The sequence below is a fragment of the Agelaius tricolor genome, unplaced genomic scaffold (genome assembly GCF_023055355.1).
Source record: "Agelaius tricolor isolate 1412-34295 unplaced genomic scaffold, bAgeTri1.0.p SCAF_72, whole genome shotgun sequence".
NCBI lineage: Eukaryota > Metazoa > Chordata > Aves > Passeriformes > Icteridae > Agelaius > Agelaius tricolor.
This window is the reverse complement of record NW_027269332.1, coordinates 902,612-923,952: the sequence shown is the minus strand read 5'-3', so window position 1 is coordinate 923,952 and position 21,341 is coordinate 902,612. Positions and strand designations below refer to the sequence as shown.

The following is a 21,341-nucleotide window of genomic DNA, read 5'->3' as shown; positions in this document are numbered from 1 at the left end:
TCATGGTTCTAGGGATGTGGGATTTGAAGAATAGATAGAGTGCCAGTGTAAAGTTGCAGATACTAGTTTTTCACAGTGACAAAAATGAACAGTTTTATTTCCCTGAGATAATTCTGAAGGAATTAATGCGTTTGCAGACTATTCATTAATGTCCTGCATGCACTAATTTAATTTGTTGTGCTTATGCTTTGCTAGGAAGAAGTTGACTGTTACAGATTACAGATTTTAATGAACATCTCAATAATTTACCAGTTGCTGAAATTGTGAACTAATCTTGGAAGGCAAAAGCCCAAATGAGAGAGCTGATGAGTGACACACCAGCCTGCACAATTCGACTGTTGTATTCATTGCATTTGAATCAAATTGGGAGTTTGGCATTACTAATTCTGGGTGGCTGGCTCATCATATGCATTCAAGGAGTTAATTAAAACACACACAAACACATACACAGTCTCCCACCAAGCATCTTGCGGTGTTTATGTGCGTAATGTGTTTGATTGGTACCTTTACATGGGCGAGGAATTGTTTTTCCTTCTCTTTCTGTCCAGAGATCTTAAATATATAACTAGTTTACAAAATATTTACTGCCTCTCGGGGAGCTTTAACAAGCATTTATGGCTTTATCATTTAGGAGGCACAGAGTATCTGCTTGAGTTACTTAAATGTGAAGCTGCCTGATAGGATAGGAATATGTGTCTGTGCAGTGTGATATATCTGTAGGTGTATAAAATACACTTTAAACAATATTTATAGAGGAAAAAGAGTTTCTCTTCCCAAGGTACAGTTACAGTTTCTTTGCATGCTGTTCATACTAGACTTGAAATATAGAGTAACTTTATGTTTGTGTCAGATACCTGTGCCTTCACAACTGTTGCAGAAGTCAGTCCGACATCCTCTTGACTTTCCGTTTTATTTTATTTTGTTAATTTCTTGCTCGGGCCTGGTTTATAGCATAATCAACTCTGGAGTGGAAGGGGAAAAATGTCGTTGTGCTTTACCAGACTGGAAATATTCAATGCCTGTGAATTCTGCTACTGTAGTCAAGAGAAAAGAAGTGCTCACAGCAATTAATCGATAGCTGTAGTGCCTCTCTGATGATGGCAAGGAGTTTGTTGTTTAACAAGTAGCATCCTTAAAAGCAAAGAGTATTTCCCTCTTAAAGTTTCTATGGATTTTTATGAAATATGGAAAACTTGTGAAGTCTCCTTCCTACAAAAGGTAAAATTATGTTGTACACAAGTATGTGAAAACCCACGAGGCTGCAAAGTAAGCAAATCTCGTCACATTACTGAATTACCCAAACCAGAACTTCTGGAACTTTGGGCTGTTTTTGTCTGGAGCTTTGGGTGGCTCTGGCCAGCGGGCGAGGGCCGGCAGGCGCGGGGATTTACCGACGGCGTTTGTCCCGTTCCCATCTCCTCCCACGGCCCCGTTGTCAAAACACCACCACCACCACCACCAAGTCCTCACCCACGCCCCAAGACGAGGGTGATGGTGTTGCCTCAGCTCTCCCACACCCTCCAGAGGGGCTGCCTTGCTCCAGTGGCCTTGGCCAGGCTGGTCCTGGGGTGCTGCAGCAAGCCCAAGGTGCCGTAGCCTCCGCTGGAGACGCTGCTCGTCACCCCCATACCCAGCCCTGGTCACCCCTTCTGTGTCAGCTGGGAAGGCAGGAGTCCCCAAAAGCTGTTCCTGAGCCCACGTGTCCTTGGGACAGCGTGGAGTTCCGTGCACGGTGGTTCTTGGGAGACAGCAAATTCAGACGAGGTTCTGGAAGAGTTTTAGCGAGCCAGCGCTGCTTGCAGGAGCCATGGGACTTGAAAAGAATGTGAGAAGTGGATGGAAACTGTGAGGTGTACAGGAGTAATTCAGAGAAGCTGCCTGTCTTTTTTTAGGATAGGTGCAAAATTTAATTATTCAATTGTTTTAAACAGACTAAGAAGGAAACATTGAATTCAGTTTGCTAGAACTATCAGATATTGATATGACGTTCAGGTGCTTTCCATGGTATTGGGGGAGCTGTTTGTTTTGAAAGAAATTGGCAAACGTTTTCCAATGTCCTGGTTTTGATCGGGCTTGGCGCTTCTATTGAAGTTGTCTTTTTGTCACCTCGTTTAAAGAAAAAAAAAATTCTAACATGATGATATTATTTTTGACTTGTGGGACTCAGAGGCAAAGTGAAAATGAGGAAAAGCTTGTGGCTTGCTTTGGAAGTTTGAAATTATATTGACCTTGTTTCTTTAAAAGTACTGTGGGATTAATCAGGTAATATTTCTCAAGACTCAAATTGCATTTATATTTTGCTGTTTTTTAAATTTATGTTTAGTATTTTAAATTTATGTTTAGTATTCCAGATTTCCTTTTTATACTTCCATTTTTTTAAAGACTAAGTATTGAAATTCATTTTGGCATATGCTTCTTGAGATCTATAATAATTTTATTTTGTTTTGCCATGCAGTTCTGCTTTTGTGTTTTCTCAAGTTCATAAGGACTGTCTTCAGTTTTTTGGGTTGTGTTTTTCTTCCTAGGGTGTGGGTGTCTGACTGCTATTAGACCTAAACATACCATAAAATGTTGCCTTAGTGCTAATTTTATTTGTGATTTTATTATAGTTTTATCATTACTCATTTGTTTCTGTCATTTTGTTACATTTGGGGGCAAAAATATAAGCAGAGTGAATTGATATTTAATTTTCTTGTGTGAATACTCACAATTCTTTTTAGTGGCGAGGAACTTGTGGGAGAAGTACGTGCTATTTTTGTAGTTAAGAGCATTGTCTACATCTAGTGTTCTTCTAGTGTTCTTCATGGACCTTTGTAGCTCTAGAGGAAAAAGCCCTTGGAATGTAGTTCATGTAAAGAGAAACCCATACGGTTTCTCATCCTCTTGGTTTCTTTGGTGCTGGGCTTAATTGTTTTAGGAATTTGGGAATGGAAATACCGACCCAAGTTTCATTGATTCATCTCAGAGGTTGGGCATGGCCAAAGTTAACGTATCTGACAGCAAGCTGGACTTAATCACCATTGCCAGCAAAGAAGACCAAAACTAAAGAAAACATTAATGGTTCTAAACAATTTTTAAAGCTTTTATTGCGTTTTTTCACGGTAGTTCCATGGAAATATTTCACCCGATATTTTTTGCGGTTTAAAGCGGCGAGCCTCCCGGAATGTCGGGGGCGTGTGCGCCCATCCACGCAGATTTGTGTTTGCCCTCCGTGGTTTGGAGAGTCTGCTGGGGCCGTGAAGGGACTACATTGCAGCAGGGTGGGATGAAGTAAAACTCATCACAGTCTGAAAGACCCAAGTGCATCTCTGCACGCCATTTTTATAAATTTGGAAGTATTCCTTGATTTAAGAGAGAGAATGCGTAATGAAGGGCAGGAAAAATGTGATGTCCTCTGACCTTTAGGGGTGGCCTGCCTGGGTTAGGACTAAAGCCCTTGAGCAGAGCTTTGTGCTGGGAGGGATCTGTGGTTCTGAGTGCTGTGTCAGACTGCAGAGAACTCTTCTGCTTCCAGATAATTCCCTTAGCGTCCTCATTGCATTCACTTTGTAAAACAAGACTGAAAACATCTTCTCCCAAGAATTAGTGAGGTTTCAGTTCATTGGGTTTTATCCCTAAATTTTGATACCATGGCCTCACCAGGGCAGAGGCTTTTTTGGATAGACATGAGATGTGTGGGAAGGTGATGGTTGGAAAGGGTGGAGGGAAGGATGTTCTTACCCGTTTTGCATGTCTATTAACAAACTGGGTCATTTTGCTGTGTTGTATTTACATGACTTGTTCCTGGGATGGTGTGAAATGTGAATCACCAAAACATGATGATTATTTAAAAAAAAAAATAGGCTAAATGAAACATAACTGAAATAGAACTGAAAGGCTAAATGAAATCAACTGAAAACAGAACATGCAACATTATTCTTTTGGTACAGTTTCCTTCTGCAGTTGCTGAGTAAAGCCAAATAGTTCTTTTTTTCCATGTCTGTTAAAAATATCTAGGCTTTTGAATTTGAATATAACAGGGACACGGAAAATACATTTCTCTCTTCAGGTTCAGGCTTTGATTTATTTTTTGCTCCTGGGTTTTGGACACTGAAGTAGAAATTTATGGTGTGTTTTAAAGAAGGCTACTGGTTCTCATCTTTGTCAAAACCCCATGAACATCGGGCTGATTCTGGTTTTACAACTGAGATTAGAATTTGGCAGAATTTCTTAGTGGAAGGCTCTCCTCCTTTGCTTATGTTTTGTAAGTTCTCACTTTTTCTGTTCTTGCCTAAAGTCTGAAATGAATTGTGTTACTCGGGAATGCACATTAGGTGTTTGCATGAAATGCCAGGCAAATTATAGGGAAAATGCTGTGCCCCTCTGCAGTGTGCCATGCATCTCTTTTATAGATAATCTTCATGTGTATTAGTGTCATTGATTTAGTGTGTTTTTGTAGAGTGCAAGCATCCTGAATCAGGACCCCATTATGCTTGTCACTGTACAAACACAAAAAAAGAAGGTTTCTTTCCATTCCACAGAGCAGCCTTTGTGCTTAGAGCTTAGAGTAATATAAATGTGTCTTTGTATGGGGAAAATTCAGAAACAGGGAGTAGGTAAGAGATCCCTAGCATGGTTCATGAATGAGATTTCAGTCCTGAAGCCATGCTTAACAATTTATAAATTGAGCTATATATGCGTATGGGTATTCTCTTTCTGGTTTTTTTTTTTTTCCTGACGCACGTATGGAGAAGTTGCTTTACTGTTAGAAGTACTGATATTATTAATAATAGATTTGTTCTTCCTGTAAAGTCTTTTGATTAGGAATTCAGAGCATTTGGTAAGCATTGATATACAAATCATGAAGATTTCTGTGCTTTTTAGATTGAGAAGCGAGATTAGCCTCAACCTATAGATGAGTAAACTGAGGAATTCTGTCACAAAATCTTTTGCATGTGTGAGTTTAAAAAGTAGCAATGCTGACTGGTAGTTCTGTTTTTTAACCTCGAGACACCCTCCTTTTCCCTTCTTGAGATCCTAAGAACTGCAAATTACAGACTTCTCTCTGTCCAATTATAATTTCTAAAGGTCTCATTCTAGCAAGATGAACTATAGTATTCAAATCGCTTAAGTATGTAAAATAGGGACTGTGGAGTATAATTAATAAAATAAATTAAAGGAATGTTTGCAGCCACAGTTATATCATCGAGGGCTGGGAGGGAACACTGTTTGTAGACCCTCCAGTTATCTGAGTTGCTTCTAAAGCAGCTCCTTACCTGGAGGCAAGTTTGAATAGCTGGAGTTGGGCAGCAGTACCTGCTGTGTTTAAGCAGTAATTTGGGAAGCTGTGTGTGCTGCAAACATGTAAACTTTCGTCCTGAGGAACAGTTTACATCTTCAGCTGTATGTACCAGAGCTATCATAGGTTTTAGAATCTAAGGACCAGGCATGAGGTGAGCAGGGAAAAATTGTTCACGTGGAGGGTATTGATGTGAGGAACAGACTCCTCTGGAAGTGGCAATGTAGGCAGCCACAGTGAGCAACCCAGCCTAAAAGCAAAAAACCCTGCTGCAGAACACAAAATGCACTGTTATTCTTCCCCAAACGCTTGACTATCTGCTTTTTAAATGAGATCTGAAATGAAGGAAGTGATACAGGGTTATTAAAAGGGAGGAATTATTTTCTTGTTCATGTTAAAAGTTCTTCTGATCTGTTTTGGTGGTTTTTTTTCCTTGTTTCCAAGTGCACACTCTGTAAGAGTAGAGCTGAAGTGCTGAGGTCTGCAGGTAGCTTTACATCTAGGCTGTGTGCTGCATCCTTTCCTACACACTGTTGAGAAAATGGGTATAAACCGAGGTAGGCCTGGGTGGATTTGATCTCTGCTGCCTTTGAATATCATGACTAAGCTGTTAAGTTATTCTCTTTGATGAGCTTTTTAAGAGTGACATTACTTTCAAGATAGTGGATTATGATCAGGCCAGTTCCATGGTGCTTTAGTTGTAGTTTTTCAGCAGTGTGTTCACAAAGCCCTGTTTTGTGATAGGGCCAGTCCAAGCATCCTTTAAAAAAGTGCCCATTCATTCTGAGTGTTTGGGCTCAGTAGCACTGGAGTTCAGTGTCAGGTCCTAAAAACGCAGGCCTAATTAATTAATTAACATCCTGCTGAACTCCATGAAAAAGGCTGGTGTTCTTCACCCCAGTCCTCCAGGATGCCATGAACATGTGACTCGTGAGGAGATCACTGAGCAGAATCCTGACTTTCCTTAACCTGCAGCAAACATCCATGGGTTGCAGTGTCACCAGAGTTTCTGAAGCATCAGGAGGGATTTCTACAGGCTTCAGCAAATTGGGGATTTTGGGAGTTCCCTGTTGCTGTGCTTTGACAACAGGTTAACTATCTTTTTCTCCTAAACAACAAATATGCCCGGCAGATCAGAATGATCTGAATGGCCATGATGAAAATTTACCTGAATTATGCCAGAGCTAACATCTGGCCCTTAGTGGACTTGGCACTGCACAGAAAATCAATCTTTGTTTTGAAACTGTGTGTTTCCTAAGGTACTAATTCCCAGTTGTGGCCAGCAAGGCCTATAGAGAGACTGCTGCACAAAAATGCCTTCTTCCAAATATACATTTGTTTGATAACCCCAGTTTTCCAAAGTGTGACCTCTGTTAATTTGTCACCAGGCAAATTATTGTCACCTGTTCACTGATTCCATGAGAAGCCCAGGCAGACAGCAGAGCCTCATGCTGGTAAGCATTTCTGGTTTTGCTGTTTGTGGTAATAAGCAACCCACTTAGAAATTGACTGAGGTGAGGTGCATGAGTTGTCCAGGGTAGCAGGAACAGGTTCATCTTGTCTGGAACTGACTCCTCTGGAGCAGCTGAGCCTATCTGACGTTTACTTTTTAAATAAGCTAAATGGTTATCAGATAAGAAATACAAAGTCTTTGTCTTAAAATTACCAACAGTATTTCCTGCTAGATGTTTCTTAGAAAGATGAAAACAAGATGAATGGAGTTTCTGCTGTTGTATTTGGGTAGAATTTGATGTGGAAGGCTGTATTTTTAAAAGCTGCTATAAGCACTTAGAGCATAACAGAGAATTATTTTAAAAAGGAGATAAATACAATAGATTTTTACATACATGTGCAGTCTGTTGAAAGGCCATCCAAAGCACTGATACCAATTTAAGAAGATGATCTTTTGCCTTGGTTATACATCTGGGAGGTATTAGCTGAACATTTTGTGGAGAACTGTGAATACCTCAGTTGCCAGTTGTCTAAAGTGCAGCTAATGATTGCTTCAGTGCCAGTGTTTTGATGGCTGGAACCTAGGCCTGAATATGAATACAAAGAACTCCATCTGAAAAAAATGCGTGTGCGCACACACTCCTTATACAAAACAGATTTCAACCATCTGCTTGGCACTTAGCTTTGCAACTATAGGCTCTGATATGAAAGGGAGCGCTGTCCAGATTATGAAGGGTATCACTTTCACTGGCACCTTAGGAAAATCCCAGTGTTTTAGAAAGCTTGTTTGTCCAGTGGTTTTCTTCGGTGCAATAATGCAAACAACACCCTTTTAACCAAAATTTTGTGTCTGCCGTCGTTCCTCTGATGGCAGCATCCACCTTATCCTTGCAAAAGATATTTTGTAGTGAAGGAAAGTTTGTGTTCTGCACCTCAGCATTTCCAAGCGTATCAGAGGAGGCTGGATGAGTGGCCCTTGGAGCTGACACCCCAGATGGTTTATGACACAAAGCACTGTTTGCTCAGGAATACATTGTGTGGCAGAGTCTGTTGCCCAAGCACTGCAGAGCGTGTCAAATCAGCATGGAAGTTAATGGACCAAAAGCTCTTCTGAATTTAACACTTTCCCATTTGATCGGAATTTACAGCTCTAAATCAGGACCACGGGCTTCCTTTAGTGGTGCAGTGGTGGAAAGTACAGTTGATACCATAAATTACAGGAGTATAATACAATAATTTTGATCCAGTTTGTCTGTTTAAAGGTTGAGAATTAATAAGACTGACTAAAACTTTTGGTAAAACCCTATTTATGAAATGTATAGCTATATAAAATAAATTTTGAAAGTCAGGAAATTTGGGTATGTGGGAATTCAGTACTCTGACCAGTTCATCTTTTACCCTTAAGTTAAGCAGAGGAAAATCCACCATAAGAGAAAAAGAAATAATCTGTGGAGCTTTCACTCTTTGTTAGCAATAAAGAGACCATAAAATATGCAGGGCAAAACAGTTTCTCCTTTCCTTTTCTTCCTTGAAAGTCCTTCTTTGAATGGGCTTGATAGTATTTTCCCTTTGGTGCATGTTTGGGAAAAGATGGCAAAAATGCAAGCTCCTATGTGTGCCCAAGCCTCTGTGTTTGGCCATCCTTTAGTGCCATGTCACATCAGTCCTGCATTGGTGACACCTTTGGACAGGCTGAGGGGCCCTTGCTGCTGTGTCTGGAGAGCAGATTATGTCAGTTCATCATTTTCTGGATGCTTTCCTCAGTAAATGTACTGCTGGTCTATAGGTAGGGCTGGATTGTTTGCTTCCAAGACGTCAGGAGGATGAATAAAAGGACTGATTGATATTTATGTTCTCATTTTAATAAAAAATTCATTTTCTGTATGTTACAAGGTCTCAAGACAGTGCTGCTTTAAACCATTACATTTGATTAGCCTTTTTGTGGAGAAGGTCCAAGGTACTGAAAGACAGATAAAGTTGGATTTCTATGGATGAAATTATGATAATATTGGGAACTTAAAAGCCTCTGCATAGTTTTAGTTGAATTGTGATGTGTGGACAGCAAAAATCTGACTCTTTTAAAAATTGTGTGTGAAATAAGCCTTAACAGTATTAATGTTTTGAGTCCCAGCAAGAAGATAGACTTGCAGCCCTCTCTCTGTATTAGACCCATCCTTTCTCCTCCTCAGCTGCTTCCCTGTCACATTCTCCCCACTTGCAGTCACACTTGCTTTCTGTTTTTAGGAGGAATGCTGTTATTCTCCCAGGTGGGGATTAAAACAATAAACCTGTTAAGTTTAAGGGAGCTCTGAGGCCCTTTCAGTGATGATCCAGATAGAAAGAAAGCCAGTTCTGCCACCATGGTGTCACCACGAAGCAGCTCCACTGGAGCTGTTTAACCATCTGATTGATGAAGAGCTCTTCATGTTGTGTGCCATAAAATGGGTTTCTTCAGGAGGGGGAAACAGCAGCCTGTTGGGCACTGATGATTGCACAAGAATGGGCTCCTGTATTCAGGGATGGGGAGAAGGAGCTCTGTAAAAAAAAAAACAGTTTTGAGTGAATTCATAATGAGACCTTTGCTGCTCAGCCTTCGTGCTCTTTGAAATTTTAGAGGGGAAAGTTTTCTTGACCAATGTCAACAGTTTGGTAATTTTCGTTGCTTTCCCTCCTCCCTTTAGGTAGTATAGTCGTATTTATTGACAGTTCATTTTCTGTAGATTCCTCCAGTCCTCTGTGGTTGGGAGGGATTTCTGGAGTGACTGCATGGCAAGGTAAATTAGAGATGGCAGTTGGTGGTGTGGGAGGAAGGGTTGGGAGAAGGAGGAGGCAGAGGGTAGGAGAATGCAGCTACAGTTTTTAAACAACCTCCCAATTGTCCCCCTTTTTATTAAAATGGCAGCTTTTAAAGCCAGACCCCTGAAATGTTTAATTTGATTTACACTGTTAAGGTTAAGTTTCCCCTATGCTCTAAATACAAGATGAGCAAATATCTTGCCCTCTCCCTTCTTTTTTTTTTTTTTTTCTCTTTTTCATTTCTTCTTTCTTTTGCAGCACTGAAATTCTGGTTGTCTCTTTCTGGTCTCTTTGTGTTGCTTTTAAGCAAACTGATGCCTTCCATCACCCTTCCCACTAAAATTTAGCTCTCTGACCTATGGAAAGCTTGAGATGGAGAGAGGATGGTTTTCAGAGGGTGCTCTGGTGATTTTCAGTGAGTTTGGTGTTACCATCAGGTTACAGCTGCATCTGCATTAAACCTGGGTGCAAATGACCAGGTTTAATGGGTGGACCTCAACCCTCCTTGTGCTGTCTTTTCCATAATCCCAAATAAAGTGGGGTTTGCAACATGCAGGTGCCAGATGGCAATGGCATGGCAGCCTGCCACTGTTGGACGGTGTAACTCCAGCCGGTAAGGGAAGGTGAGCTCAGGCACGTGGCAGTGCAGGAATTGGGAATCCCTTGGGTTTGGGATCAGGCAGGTGGCAGTGCAGGAATTGGGAATCCCTTGGGTTTGGGGGTCAGGCACGTGGCAGTGCAGGAATTGGGAATCCCTTGGGTTTGGGATCAGGCAGGTGGAAGTGTAGGAATTTGGAATCCCTTGGGTTTGGGGGTCAGGCACGTGGCAGTGCAGGACTTTGGGAATCCCTTGGGTTTGGGGGCAGTGCAGGACTTTGGGAATCCCTTGGAGCATTGTGTGCATCCTGTGCCTTCCAGGAAGCCCCAGACAGGTACAGGTTTGAAAGTCTCCAGAAGAAAGTTGTCTCCTGGTTTTAAAAGGCTGCATAATGCAGCAATGGGGAACAAAGGCACACAGACCTCATTATTTGAAGAATATTGTTTATTGCAACAAACCAAGCCTTTTTATCTTCCAAACTTAACCCAAAGCAAGCATTCACTGGCTGCCTGGCACTGCAGCGTTGCTGTTCACACATCTTTTTACCCAATCAGCTTTTGGGTCACCTGGTGTCCCCACGTGTCCCCAAACAATCAGTGCCCCATGCACGAGGTGACCACGTGCCAGCCATGCATGGTTGTGTGCCCTGTTTTGTGCCTGCTAGCTGAGCCTTTCCCAGAGGGCTTTCTTCCTGTGGCTCACCAGGAGCGAGCAGGGTTTCTCATCTCCCACAACACAACATCTGTACTTCCAGAGATCCTGGTGTTATGTTTAACACCACAAGCAGGAGGAAGGCATGAGCATGTGTGTAGGAAGAGTACATGATTTTCATAAAGAAATAAAAAATTGCTTGGTAAAACATTGCGTGTGAGCCAGCCATACAAAGCACTTGGGAGTCCTTTTGGAATTTTGGGGCAGTTGTGAGTGATTTTAGTTGTTTGGCTCATGCAGTCTCTTTGGAAATACACCCCTTCCATGGGTATTTTAGGGAAAAATGAGAGCTCATTTTTCCCTCTCCTTATTTTTGTCTATGTGAAACATCCAAGTGAGGGCCTGAAATAGATTGTTTGCTGTTTTTAAACCCTGTATCAGGTAGAGTTCAGTAAAGCAAGACAAGTGCATCGTAACTGAGCACTATTGTGCGGATTACCTGTTTTTCCTTTGATATGCAAACAGCGAGGGGGGATAGGAGGCTCTGTGTGGCACCAAGGGTGGCTCTTGTATTGTGATTTTTAATTTTAGAAACACCTGGGGAGAGTAGCAGATACAAATAAATGTTCGATGTTACCAGGTGCCTGTGTCGGTCCAGTTTTCAGCTTTAGAAAGGAGAACAAGGGCTGAGTGAGTCCAGAGAGCAGTGCTTGCTTCCACCTCCAGAGCTTTCATTGCTGGCTCTGGGGCAGCTCTGGGTAGTGGGAACATCCCGGGAAGTTTGTTCTTCCTCTCCCTTTGCAGGGTGGTGGTGTGAATGAACAGAGGCTGTGCTTGTCACCCGGCCTGCCTGCACAAACCTCACATTCATGTGCCACCGTGGGGCTCTGTCCAGCTCCCACTGCAGACAATGGTGAGCCTCTCATTGACTTCCATGGGTGTTGGATTGGGCCCATTAGACGGGAGGAAAATAAAGTGGAAGTGTTGTTAGCCGTGCCTATTGATGCTTTTCCTGGCACAAAGTACTGCAGAGAATTGTTCCTAGATGAAATGCAGTTGCATCTCAGTATTACATTTATTAGCTTTTCAAAGGAGGGATAACCAAAGTGGACATATGGGGTATTTGAAGTGTGATTGTGTGAGACTAAGATAATTTCAGGAGAATAGCTTAAGTCGCAGGATATGTGTGATGCCCTTTGTATACGAGATGTGGGATTGTGGAATTTATTTTGCATGCACTGGTTCTCACTGAGAAGGAATCCAGAATACAAATATATAGTCATATTTAGAATAAGTGAGGAGTGCAGCCTCGCTGCTGTAGACATCAAGACCTGTTAATCAGGCCTGATAGTGATGTGATCTCTGGAAATACTTCAGTTAAGTAGGTTTAATCCTTATTAACAGTAAGTTGCTTGAAAACCATTTTGGGTAAAGTCTGGGAAGGAATATAGTAGATTGAACACATAAATAAAGGCCAGCTCTGTTAGGCTTTGAGTGACTTTGATTCCTTTGAAGTTCTGTAGGGTTTGGACTTGCTAAAAGCATCAGACCACGAGCAAAAGAATTTTTACTTCATCTTCAATTTTTTCTGCTGTAATTTTCAGTGTCATTTTCACGTTAAAACGAGGCACTGCTTACGTTTCTGGTGTATTTTAGGTGTTTCCCCAGCCCTCACCATGACTTGGTTAAGCCATGTGAGAGACAGGAAGATTAAACAGTCTGCTTTTCTTAAACCTCATTCTGGAGTGCCCAGGTGAAATGATGGATGCAGTTTCTCCAGGTTTAGGAAAGTTTCCTGTTGACTGCAGAGTGATTTAGCTGTGGATGGCTGTGATCAGAGCCTGTTCCTAGCACAGAGGTGGCAGAGGGCAGTGCTTGTTTCTGTGCTGGTTTCACTGCTTTCTCCCCATCCAGCGTGGGGTGGAGGGAAGGAATGAAGGGGCAGAGCTTTTGTCGCTACTGTTTTTTGGACATGTGTTCAAAGAACTATTTTGGAAGATGATGGTGAGCTTGTTCCTACTATTTGCACTGCATGGCCAAAACATTGTGCCCTTGTGTGAGGTAATAGATGTGGTTTGTGGTGGAATTATGAAAACATTGCTTTGTTATGATGATTGCAGAAAAAAATCCCAACTGCATGGTAACGTATTTGTAATATTTTATTGAAGTGAAACGTGGAAAATACAGCATAGCTTGGAGTCCCCTTGGAATGATTTCATGTCTGGGGAATGAAGAAGCAATTGTGAAACACTGAAATGGGTGTACATGACATCAGTTAAAGAATAGATTTTGGGCCATTTGAGTATAGTTTAGTGGTTTTGTTATTGTTTGTGCTTCTTTTGGAGTGGGGTTGTTCAGGATTTTTAGTGTCCCTATTACATGTTAATTCAGTGGGTAGCAGGATGCACTTTCATATGGCTAATAATCCAAATTAGAAGGCATATTTTTATTTTGTCCTGTAAAATGTAGGCAATATTATCTAAAAGATAAAAAAGGTAACTGCTGCTCCTGTAGGGTAAGGAATGGGACATGGTTAACACCTAACAAGTTCTGCACTGTTGTCACTGAAGGATGTCCAGGTAGGTAGATAGAGGCAAAAGGACCCCAGACTCATTCCTCTCAATATCTAGTCTTGAGGTAAGGCAATCAGGAAAGTAAACAAGAGGAGATAAATGCTGTCACTTCAACTGGGCAGGCTAAACTGCTATGCTGACCAAGAGGTTTGAAATAATTTTCGATTTTTTTTTTTCTTTTTTTGTGGTGTTTTTTTTTTTTTTTTTTCCTCTTTTGGATGCTTGGACCTTTTATGGGTTTTTGTCCTTTTTTTTTTTTTTTTTTTTTTTTTAGCTGACTAAGGGTATACAATTAAAGCAACACATTATGGCCGGGGCACTTGAACATCCTAGGTGTATAAAATTACTTGTTATCCTGCTTTGAGAATTTTATATGCCTGCTAGGTGTGTGAGGAGTAATTCAGTTCTAAAGCTCTGCTTCATCTGCATTTGGGGTGTTCAGATAATCAGGTCAGAATCCCTCAGTGTTTAGTTGGAGTGTTGTTTGTATGAGGAATGGGTGCCAAAAAGCTGCATTGGAACAGTATGTCACTGAACCAGCAAACCAGCACTGTTACTTGTTCCATCTTCCTTTTTTTGTGTGACTTTTTTCATCATTTTTGTTGCACATTGTGAAACACTAACATATTTATCATTCAGAGAGCTAAAACTTCTGCAGTATTTTCTTACTGCCTCTTGGTAATGACATGTCTCCTATAAAGCAGAGCAGGATCTACAGCAGAGATGTAATGAATGACCCCAGTCAGTGACTGTGATGTGCAATTGATTTCTGTTTTTTGAAAATATACCCTTAATAATTACTCATTTGGCTGAAGTACCCTATTCTTCTGTATATGAGCTGTGTACAGAAAGGGGCATGATACATGTTATTACTCACATGGCTGTGTCAATAACGATACAAGCTATATAGATGTGAAAAATGGACTAGAACAAATCATGGCAGGGAAATGAACTAAAATATTTTCCTTTTGGTAATTAGTGGCACTTTTTGGTTTGTTAAAAAACCACAATCTCAGTACAATTACATTTAAAAAAAATCTCTAAACGTGTTATAATCAAGTCCATGGGGTACTTTTTCTCCTTTACCACTTTATAAAGTGATTTGACCAAATGTGCAGCATTACATTTATTCTGTGAAGACAGTAGTGATATTTGGGTTCATGTTCTGTTTGCACAGGAATGTCCTTTTATAATGTCACAGGTCATAGCAGACCAGCACAGCAGAGCAGTTAGACTGACAAGGTGTGGGTCTCTAGAAAATCACCACAGATTAATCAAAAAGGAGACATTACTAGTTTATGTTGTAAAACTAAGAATTAAATGCCTGGAGTTTCTGTTGGAATCAGTGGCAGCTGGAAGTGCTGAGACCTTTGCAGGGTTAGGCATCCCGCTCAAGTCAAAAGGAGTTTTTAACTCTTGGGGTTCATTTGGGCTCACAGAATCCCAGACTGGTTTGGGTTGGAAGGGACCTGAAAGTTCCAAAGAGAGGGATGGCACCCCTGGGTCTGGCTGCATCCAGCCTGGCCCTGGGCTATGGAATGCTGCTCCTTGGAGCATCCATGGTCCTGCTGGGCAGTGAAAAGGGAATGGAAGAAGGAATTGGCACAGGAGGGATGGGGTAGGACTGCTTACATGGGTCAGCTTGTGTGAGGCACAGCTGTCTGCTTTCTGACCCATTTATGAATTTTAAATGGAGGGTGGCATGATGCTGGCCCCTTGGCTCTTGCTGTTGGATAATTTTTAATCCTTTTAGGGTATTTTAAGTGGTGGCAGTAGGTCACTCAGAGTTGCTTCCTTTTGTTCTGTAACCAGGGTGAAGGGGAAGGTTTGGTTGGCAATTTATAGCTTGGGAAGGTGCTGCTGGAAGTATACAGAGGTAGCAAAAAAAGAGAGAAAAGGGAGACAAAGATTGTTTTAGTCTTTTTAAGGTGTATGGCTGTACAGGTTTTGAGATTCATTACCAAGTGGAAAACAGTGAGAGACCAAGAGAAATGATCCTGTTTATTTGCCTAGGCCTTCCCTTGACTCTGTAAGCCATCATCAGCCTGATGCTGGTTGTCCTTCAGTGTATAATTAGCCTGGAAGTGAATGTGGCTGCTGGGTGGTATGGTGAAGTACTTTTTCAGAAAAAAATAAATAAGGGAAAAATGGGCTACTGAGGAAGAAGAGCCTTGTGTGGCTTTCCAGATTTTTGGTTTGGACAGTGTGTGCATGTAACTCTGGAAACCAGAAATGTCCTGAGTGGAGGTCCAGGGAGACTTCACTGGGAGCAGTCTGGCTGGAACATGCCCCAGTTTATTTTGATGATGGTGACACTTTGCGCTTCTGTTGTGGCCCGTGTGCTTTGGCCTCAAGGTGCTTTGCAAATATTAAGGGAACAACTTGCACAATGGCACTGAAAAATAGGGATTATTGGTGCCCCCTTACAGTCCTGGGAGTTGAAGTCCCAGGGAGCTCAGCTGTGCTTTTGCCTGCAGAGAAGAGCTCACATCAATTTCCCCCAGGGCAGAGAGAGGACAGGAGGAAAAGTTGGTTTCTGCCGACTCTGGAGTGTTTGAGCTCTTTCCTTCACTGCCTTCACGTTGGGCTTGGTGGACAAGCCTGCAACCTTCGAGGGACAGGAGGCAAAATTGTAATTAATTCATCCCTAATTGGCATAGCAGTGAGTAATTCTGCTTAATCCATTGCTCGCTGTGAGGATGGAGTAAAGCTAAACATGGGAATTGTGGAGAGGACAGGAGGAACAGGGGGAGTGGGCAGTGAGAGATGGACATGGGCAGACATTTCTGAGGCCACCTGGGGAGAAATACCTATACAAATTAGAGACCTTTCTTATTTTCTCCTCAGATTGCCTCTTAACTTAATTGGGTGAAATGCAAAGAAATAGACAATTATTTTTTTTTAAATCACTAAATTTTCTTTTCCACTTCTTGTCTTTCATTCGGTCCATGAGAGTCTCTGGAGTGTGAAATGTGAAGACACCAAATTGGAATTAATTTTGCTTTTTCATTTAACAGATTGTGTTACATTAACACCACACCATTGCCAAGCAGCAAACCTTTCCTTTCCTCAGATGTTAGCTGCTAATACAGACTAAGAGCTGCTGAAAGAATGCTTATACTGAAATGCTTTATTTAAGTTTCTCCTCCCTTGTGGCTCGAGTGGGCCCTGATTCTGCTAAGATGTATTCACATGAGCAGGCTCACTGAGTTCTCTTTTATTACTTCCTGGCAAGTGAGCTGGATTCTATTTCATATAACGTGGCCCAAGTTAGAATTTCAAAGCTCACTCAATCCTCAGAGAGACCTTTGCAAGACTCTCTTCTCCCATACCTAGACAGGCACTAAACACACTGAGGGCACAATTGAATTAATCAAGACTGCTCATGTACAGAAAATCAACCAAGATTCTGTTTGAGAGATGACAACTTTGATATCATAGTGTTCATTACCAGCCCAGGAACTGTTACTGCTCGTGTAACTGGATTATTAAATTGTTTGCTGATGACAAATCTTGTTTCCAATATTAAACATACATTGAGAGTCTTGGTGTAGTTCTCCTAGAAAGAATTACCTGTAAATCACATCACAGCATTTATTTTCTCTCCCTAAACTGTGTTTTACTTGCACTTGTGAGTGTGGGTTTGGTTTTTTTGTTTTATTTTCAGTCCTGGAAGTTTAACCCAGGGTATGAGAGGCAGTTCTCAGTGCTCAGAACTGTTCAGTGAGGTGGTGCCATTTGACATTCCCCTTGTCCAGAACAGAAGCAGACCTCAATAGTTTGGATGGAATAGTTTGGATGGATTCCTTGGTTTCCTTTACTCAAGATTGAAGTATTTATAGCCCAAGCTCCTGTAAGAGCAGCAGCCCATTCCCTGGCACCATCTCACTGATAGAAATACAAGTCTATTCCCTTCTTTTTTTGCCAGATTTGTGTCTCATCTCTCTGTAAGGTTCTGTTCCATTTCAGGCTTCCTGCCCTTTGAACTGGAAATTTCATATCTATTATTTAAAAGCTCCTGGGCTGTAACAGTAAACCTAAATTATTTGAATTTGAGAGTGTCTGAGCAAAACCATCTTTAAAGGATGGTTCTTCTTTCAGCTGTGGTGCTGTTGTGTTTTTCCATCTTTCTGACTGTAATCCCACTGCATTTGGAATTATCAGGACTCAGTGTGGAGTTGTTGCCAGTGGACAGGGGTCATGAACCCAGTGAGCAGTCAGTCTTTTAAATGTTAGCAAAACTCCTTTACTCTGTGCATGTGTGTGTGTGCGTGTTCAAGATGATGTGGTTGCCCAGTTGTAGAACTAGCCTGCATTTCAGTTTGTGCAAAACCAGAGAGATGTGTTGCAGTGCTGCTGGAACTGCCATCCTCAGGTGTGAAAGGCTTCAGCTGCTGCTGTGTTACACCTACAGCCCAAGGAAGTGGCAAAGCACCTGGTTTAGGTGGTATTTTTACCTGGTTCAGGGTGTTTTTACCTGTAGACCATCTTCAAGCTAAAGTAAACTGCTGTGCTTTGTAACCATGCAGCCTTTTCTGGATACTATTTCCAGATACTGTATTTCTAAATAATTTCACTACCTGCCTATATCTTCCCTCTCCTATTAATTCTTTGCTTCCTTTTCACTATGACATAACAATACACCATTAGATGGTTTCAGACTGGCAGTTTATTGTGCTCCTCTTTGGGATCCTGGTTTTTTTTTCAAATGGGTGTGCCAGGTGTGTTTGGTCACACTAAAGGTGAGGGGTGTGTGACACCCATGGCTGCTGCAGCAGCAAAGTCAGCTGGGACTGTCCATGGGATTAAAGTAAGAACTTATTCAGTGGAATGATAAACTTAATTAGTGGAATGTCAGGTGGCGTACTCTGGCCACAGTATTTCCCAAAATTCTGAGAACTCTGTTTAGTGTGTGTACTCAGCAATTCTGGAGAACAGCTGTCAGAATATTTGCAGCAAGGCTGAATTGAATTTTGACATGCAAACAAAAAAAAAAAAAAAAAAAAAAAAAAAAAATCCTGCTCTGATCCTGTGTGATGAGGACCTGAGATGGTGAACCCTTGGTCTTCTCCAGAGTTTATTTTCACAGACAAAGTCTGGAATGATCTTTCCAATTTTTTACTGTTGGATTGTAAGCATTGACTTGCAGTAGAAGAAAATCACAGAACTGCAGAGGGAAGGGTGAAGTTTGTGTGTGTCAGCTTGGCTTTGGCAGTACAAAACAATGCGCTCTTTGTTAAGCACAGTTGAATGGCTTTAAATTAATTGTGGCTGCTACTATGCACGGGAGGGTAAAGAATGTAAAATATAACATTAGTAAGAAATGCTTTATTTTGGTGGATAACTCATTTTTAAGCTACCTGGAAAATGCAGTGTCTGGACAGGATTCCCTTAGCAAGGCATCTGCCTGCCCTGGAACTTTGCTGGGTTTAATCAGGGCTGATTGCCCAGGTGGCAGTGACAACAATGGCAGATTTTCTGAGAAATCTATTATTTTCACAGTGCTGCTGATGGAAGAAACGCTTAGGAGCAGCTGATAATTAATGATCAATTTGGAGATTATCACCAACAATTTACAAAGGTTGACTTTTCCTTTAGAAGTCCCTTTGGATAAACTGGATGGTAAATTACCTGCCTAAGGCTTTTACTTTACTTGTGCTAATAAGATGAAAATGAATATGTTTGAAGAGCTCTGAACTGAACTTTTCAGACTGCCTGATAATCCATACAACTCTTCTTTAAACATCTTAAGTGAGTGAGCAAATAGAGACTATAATAAAATTGGAAACTGTCACGTGGACACGTTACCACCCTGTCTGAGTAATGGGGCATGACAAATAAGAGGCACTGCTGTCGAGTTCATATTTTCATTTTATGGCATGCATTAAATATTTGATCATCAGCCAGCAGAGAGGAACAATTGGGCTGAGAGTATCATTTGCAAATAGATGGGTGAGATTTAGATTGTCACCGGCTGAGCACAGGATGGAGAACTTCTGTGTCTTGGTCTGTGCTTCAGTAGCTCCTCTGTACTTTGTGCAGGCCACTTAAGGCCCCCTTCTGTATCTCCTCAGACTGGAAAGAGGAGTTAGTAATCTGTATTTACTTCAGAGGGGATAATAATCCCTATTTACTTCACAGGAGAAGGGATATGTGAAGGGTAATTAGTATTTGTAAGTGCTTTTTAGGATGATGAAAAAGGTAGTGCAAGTATGGAATGTTTGCTAATAAATTGGGTACAAGAAAGGAGAGGAGTAAGATGAGTTTATAGATCTGTGAAGGTGCTTGGAGCCAGAGATGGGCTCCCAGTCAGGTTTTCAGAAATCTAGAGGTATCTTAATATCTGAAGCATATTTGAAATTCTCTTAGCAGCAAGGCAAACTATGGTTTTGGCCCTTTAATATCTTTTAAAATCTGCCTTGTGCTTTATATTCCTACCATGGGGGGGTGGGAAGGAGGTAGAGGGAGGTCAGCAGCTTGGTAACAGCTGCACTTTCTGATCATCCCCTGCAAGACAAGCATGGAGATGGAGGCTGAGGGAGAAGAGAGGAGAAAGGTGAATTCATTGACACATCTGATGAGCTCTTGTACACGGGAGGGGTTTAGAGACTGCTGAAAATGCCAGCCAGTGAAACTGGGCACGAGTGGAAAGGATGCAGTGACATTCTCTTGCTAAATGCTGCGTTTAGGGGGTTTGGCTTGTTTAGGGTTTTTTTTTTGTTGGTTTTCTTTTTGTTTGTTTGTTTGGTGGTTTTTTGTTGTGGTTTTGTTTGTTGTGGTTTTGTTTTTGGGGTTTGGGGGTTTTTGTTTTGGTTTTTTTTTTTGGTTGAGTTGTTTGGTTTCAATTATCACTGCCCAGAAAAAGAGGGTTGAATAGATTTTAATGTAAATATAGTCATTAGATTAAAACAAAACATTATTACAGTCTGTTGGCAGGACTCCATGTAGGAACTTCCTTGAGAGTTGGACTCAGTGAACCTTTTGGGTCCCTTCCCATTTTAGAATATTTTGTGATTCTATAAAACTTTGTTCTGCAGTTTCAAAATGCAGTAGCTGATGAGAGAACTTAAATTTTGTCATCACTCAAGCGTCAGAGCACACAAACCCAGTGGGTAAATCAATGATACAAGTAAGTAACACAAGCAGCAATCACCAATTGAATGTTTCCTTTTAAAGAAGGAAAATCTGAGCTGGCAGGGCATTTTATAAAGGCAGTTAAACATTCTTATCTCTTCTGTAAAACCAGAAAAGCTGGGAGCCAGAAAGGTTCAATAAATGATGTGGGATCACACATCTGTCTTTGGAATTCCTAATGCTGAGTCCTGGTTTCATGGTCCATCCTGGGGCAGAAGAGGCATCCAGGAATCATCAGTGTGGTCAGAGTTGCAGTGTTTGGGCTTCCTTGGCAGTCATCAGTGCCAAAGGCCGTTGGCACTTCAGAAGTCAATTTCTCTGATATATTGCAGTCAGTGCTTCTCAGGATTCATTCAGCAGCTCTACAACTTGCCAGGTGACCACTTACCCAAAATCAAAAGCTCTTTACTACCTTTTTCAAATAACAAACAGGATAGTGGACCTTTCCTGTTGTCTTTTATAGGCAGTTTTGGCTGTTCACCTTGAAAACATAGATTATCATTAGCCTCTGATACTGGGGTGTTTGTTAATGTATGGTGCTGATGAATCCAGGAATTTTCTTCATGCCCCAGTTTGTTGTGATTGTAATTATTCCTGATCAGTTGCTTTGGCTGCAGCAGCTGTGCCACAGAGTGACCATAGGCATCCTCCAGTACAGAAGTTTTCTTTCTGGTGTTGCCTTCAGATCAAAAGGCTTTCTATTGCCCATGGTCTGCATTTTTACATGGCTGAATTGTTCTCACTGCCAAATCCACGTAGCTCATGTAGGAAAAACAAAAATTGATGTATGTGTGGGGAGCGGAAAAGGGAGAAAAAAAAAAAGTGGGAAGTAAGGATTGTTGTTAATTTTTGGTCAAGA

At 41.4% G+C, this 21,341-nt stretch overlaps 1 protein-coding gene across 15 annotated transcripts in view; it reads left to right on the top strand.

Annotated features, from left to right (window-relative positions):
• The window catches only part of SOX5 (SRY-box transcription factor 5), a 608,636-nt gene that overhangs the window by 333,910 nt on the left and 253,385 nt on the right, over nt 1-21,341 (top strand). For 2 of the 15 annotated variants that reach the window (XM_071417996.1, XM_071418004.1), the window contains one exon: nt 6,667-6,732. The exons of the other annotated variants lie outside the window; for them this stretch is intronic. The gene's annotated coding sequence lies outside the window, so the exon portion shown is untranslated. The remainder of the gene's footprint in view (nt 1-6,666; nt 6,733-21,341) is intronic. 15 annotated transcript variants of the gene reach the window in all.